The 5,000-nt window shown below is 44.5% G+C and overlaps 1 protein-coding gene across 1 annotated transcript in view; it reads right to left on the minus strand.

Annotated features, from left to right (window-relative positions):
* SCYL3 (SCY1 like pseudokinase 3) overlaps positions 1-5,000 on the minus strand; it is a 192,877-nt gene that overhangs the window by 36,448 nt on the left and 151,429 nt on the right. The window lies entirely within an intron of this gene.

The raw sequence follows: 5,000 nt of genomic DNA on the forward strand, positions 1-5,000 counted from the left end.
TTCCACTGAAGTGTTGCTTTAGCCCCAAGTTTTTCAGTTTCACAAGGGGTAGCAGGAGAAAATGGTCCCCAGAGTTTGTTATCCAATTTCTTCCGAATGTAGCAATATTTGGTAGGAAACAACTGTTTGGAGAGAAGCAAAGGATAGGAAGGAAGGAGCAATATTTGTCCTTTGGAGTGCAAAGCTGTCATGAACAGTTTGTGGGCACCACGGGGAGAACCCTACAAGCTGCCAGAACAGCAGAAAATACCCAAGAGTGACCCCATTTTGGAAACTACACCCATACAGGGGTGTGATGAGTAATTTGAACACACAGGTGTTTCACAGTATAATAATGGGAGAAGAATTTTTGTTTCCCTTTAATAAAATGATGCTTTAGCTTCACATTTTTCATTGTCACAAAATATTGTAAATATTCTGATGAGTTTAACGAGGACATGCCCTTTTTTCAAATACTCATCTAGAGGAGCATCGATCAGTGCTAGAACCAGTAAGAGCAGGGTGTCTGCCACTGAAGAAGAAGCTGACTGCTTGTGAGTGGATGTTATCATGGCATACATTTATGGTGGTTTGTGAGGAGGGCTATAGGAACCTTCCTTCTTTTCTTTGTCCCCTGGGCCTCCTGATAATTCGACAACAGACGGGGAAACCCGTCGAGGCCATGCGTACCACACTAATTTGAGTAAAGTATTTGAAATGATAATTTTTTCATTAACATGCTGTGGGTCTATGTCAATAGTGTGGAATTGATAATGGATTGATGTGTACCTAAGATATATGGGCTATTTATCAATATTAGATGGCACCTTGATTATTGATACTTATAGCTATAACGGATATTTGATTTGTAGTGTAGCTGGTTGACATAATGTATTTTTTGTACTCAGTGTGTTCCTCATTTGGCAATATATCTACTTGGTACCTCATTTTGGGGATATATTACTAATTTGGCAATTTGCCTTTTTGGAAATGAACTAGGTACTGGTTTTGATGGAGTACCCTTGTATTAATATCACAGAGTGTACTGGTTACATATATTTGATTTACTTATTGATTACTATGGTCCATTAACCCCTTCACGACCGCGGGCAGTAAAATTACGTCCTATTTTAACGTGACTTAACGACCAGGGAAGTAATTTTACGGTCTAAACTTCATTTGATTGGCGTGGCCATAGCAACGGCTTTCAAATGATGTCCCCTGCTGTTTCTTACAGCAGGGGACCTTTGCTTGACCCCAGGGGGGTGGCATCGCCACCCCCCATAGGCGATCGATGTGATTGGCTGTTCAAATCTGAACCGCTATTCACATCGTTCGCACTAATTTCGGCAAAAATAATGCCCGAATTAGTGCGAGACTGTGAGATCCAGCTATGAGATGCCGTAGCAGCTACAGCAGATCATAGGTGGATCTCAAACATGTCGCCCCCAGCCCCTGCAGCACTGATTGGAGCGATCGTGCTATGACGCGCAATCGCTCCAATCAGTGTGCAGAGGGGCGGTCTGATCTGCTGGTGGCCGCCCTCCCCAGGCCTGTCCTGGTCTGGGGACCCTCCCCCAACATGTCTGCAGCGTGGAGTGGCTGGTACTTTTGGTACCACGCCACCGCTGCTGCTGCCGCCGCCGCCTCTGATGTTACCGCCGCTCCTGCTCCAATGGTAAGTATTCCGCTCCCTGCGCGCTCCCGTGAAGGCCCCTACGCGCTCCCGTGAAGGCCCCTGCGCGTTCCCGTGAAGGCCCCCTGCCCGTGCCCCCCCCCGATCTGCCCCCCCTACGCCCCGATCTGCCCCCCGGCATCCCGATCTGCTCCCCACGCGATCTGCCTGCCTCCTCTGTCATCTCTATTCTGCTTCCAAGGTTCCTTCCTTCTGCCTTTGCTTCTCCGCCCCCTCTGCTCTCCCTCTGCCCCCCCATCTGCCCCCCCCCTCTCCCCATCCCCTCCCCATCCTCTCCCCATCCCCCCCATCGTCCTCTTACCTGCCTTCACGGGTCGTCCGAGGTCTTCACTGGCCCGATCACATCTGCCTCCATCGCTGGGTCCTTCTGCTGATCTGTCCAACGTCCTGCCTGCTGCTGGTGTAAAGCTGTCTATCTCACTGCCTTCTTGTTCCTCTGCAGCTCTTCTGGTCAGTGATCCTCTTGGTACTGTGAGTATAACTTTTTTTTTTTTTTCTTGTATCCTGTCCATTTTTACACTTCATCCGTCCGTGCGTCCCGCCAAGCGCTGATCAGGGATGCAGATAACGGATCTGCATCCGTGGTCAGTTTTTGGCGTGACTTTTTTCCGTATTCGCGACGCTTTTTGTATCTCATCCGTCCGTGCGTCCCGCCAAGCGCTGATCAGGGATGCACATAACGGATCGGCATCCCTGCTCAATTTTTGGCGTAACTTTTTTCCGTATTCGCGACGCTTTTTGTATCGCATCCGTCCGTCCCGCCGAGCGCTGATCAGGGATGCACATAACGGATCTGCATCCCTGCTCAATTTTTGGCGTGACCTTTTTTTTTCCGTATCCCCAACGCTTTTTGTATCTCATCCGACCGTGCGTCCTGCAGCGGACGATCAGTGCACCGCGTCTGTGCGTTTGAAAAGTTAAATGGTGTTCCTTCTCTTCTGAGCCCCGCTGTGCGCCCAAACAATTACTTTCCACCACATATGAGGTATCTACGTACTCAGGAAAAATTGCACAATATGTTTTATGGTACATTTTTTCCTGATACCGTTGTAAAAAAAAAAAAAAAGCTACCTGGTTGATACAAAAATTTTGTGGTTAAAAAAAATAAATAATTTTCACGGTTCAACGTTATCAACTTCTGTGGAGCCCCTGAGGGTACAAGGGGCTCACCAAACATCTAGATAAATTCCTTGAGGGGTCTAGTTCCGAAATGGGGTAATTTGTGGGGGAGCTCCACTGTATAGGCACCATAGGGGGTCTCCAAACGGGACATGGCGTCCGCTAATGATTCCAACCAATTTTGCTGTCAAATGGCGCTCCTTCTCTTCTGAGCCCCGCCATGCGCCCAAACAATTACTTTCCACCACATATGAGGTATCTGCGTACTCAGGAAAAAATGCACTATAAATTTTATGGTGAATTTTTTTGCTGATACCCTTGTGAAAAAAAAGCTACCTAGTTGAAGCAACAGTTTTGTGGTAAAAAAAATGTTTTTTCTTTTCACAGCTCAACGTTCTAAACTTCTGTGAAGCCCCCAGGTGTTCAAAGTGCTCACCAAACATCTAGAAAAATTATTTGAGGGTTCTAGTTTCCAAAATGGGGTCACTTGTGGGGGAGCTCCAATGTTTAGGCACCTCAGGGGGTCTTCAAACCCGACATGGCGTCCGCTAATGAGTGCGGCTAATTTTGCGTTCAAAAATTCAAATGGCGCGCCTTCCCTTCCGAGCTTCGCTGTGCGCCCAAACAATTGATTTTTACCACATATGGGGTATCAGCGTACTCAGGAGAAAATGCACAATAAATTGTATGGTGCACTTTCTCTTTTCTCCCTTGTGAAAATGAAAATTTTATGGCTAAAGTAACATTTTTGTGTTAAAAAGTAAAATTTTCATTTTTTCCTTCCACATTGCTTTAGTTCCTGTGAAGCACCTAAAGGGTTAATACATTTTTTGAATGTGGTTTTAAGCAGAGCGAGGGGTGCAGTTTTTAGAATGGGGTCACTTTTGGGTATTTTCTGTCACCTCGGCCTCTCAAAGTCACTTCAAATGTGATGTGGTCCCTAAAAAAAATTATTTTCTAAATTTTGTTGGAAAAATGAGAAATCGCTGATGGCCTTTGACCCCTTCTAACTTCCTAACGAAAAAAAAAATTGTTTCGAAAATTGCGCTGATGTAAAGTAGACATGTGGGAAAGTTTATTTAGTAACTATTTTGTGTGACATATCTCTCAGATTTATGGGCATAAATTTTCAAAGTTTGAAAATTGCGAAATTTTCAAAATTTTTGCAAAGTTTCCTAAATTTTCACAAATAAACGCAAAAATTATCGGTTTAAATTTACCACTGACATGAAGTACAATAGGTCACGAAAAAAACAATCTCAGAATCGCCAGGATCCGTTGAAGCGTTCCAGAGTTATAACCTGTCAAAGTGACACTGGTCAGAATTGCAAAAAATGGCCCGGTCATTAGGGTGTTTTAGTGGCCGTTGGTGAAGGGGTTAATATCCCTATATTAATGTGACATCATTAGGTACACAATTTGTAACTGCATGGTAGGGTATTATAGGGAGAGTGAGGGATAGCAGACAAGGAACGGGGCGCCCAGCTAAGTTAGGGTGTCATACCCTCCGTTGGTAGGCAGGGGTCAGACAGTGACTCATCAGGGTCACCAGAGTGTAGGTATTCAGTTTTTGGTTATTGTGACCACATTGGTTGACCTCTGTCTATAATTATATATTCGGCTACCCCTGTTCTATATTGTCACCCTATCATTGAGGTTTGTTTGACATTTGAGTTTGCGGGTTATCTCACCTGGGCAATTTTAATAATATTTAATAAAAACGTATTTAATAGGGATTTGTGTTGTTTACTTGTTAAATTGGTGTGAGAGGAGGGCCCTGGAAGGACGGAGGGGCCCTGGAAGGACACAGGTCTGTATGAGGTAACTGACAGTAAACAGGGGGGGGGAATAAAAAATAAAGTACAAACGATGGAGCACATACTCTGACTCCGTCAAAAGGTGACAGAACAGTCTCTGACAGTATAAAAAGTTCGATACACAAACTTCACTTAGAGTCATCCTATGTATATCACTGTAAAAAAGTTGAAAATGTAATTCAATCTTAATTCTAGATCTGACACTTGTGCTGTCACAGTTTACTTTTCTGTTTAGGCTTTTTTTTTCTTACACACTCCTCTGTGTTGTATGGAAAGGTTAATGAGGCAAAGTTTGGCACAGATGGGTCTGGAGAGGTATGTTTGAGAATCGGGTTGGGATGATATATATTATGGAGGTAGATTATTCTTTTCTATTGAACTTTCCCCTG

This window comes from Anomaloglossus baeobatrachus, chromosome 8 (assembly GCF_048569485.1).
Source record: "Anomaloglossus baeobatrachus isolate aAnoBae1 chromosome 8, aAnoBae1.hap1, whole genome shotgun sequence".
Lineage (NCBI taxonomy): Eukaryota > Metazoa > Chordata > Amphibia > Anura > Aromobatidae > Anomaloglossus > Anomaloglossus baeobatrachus.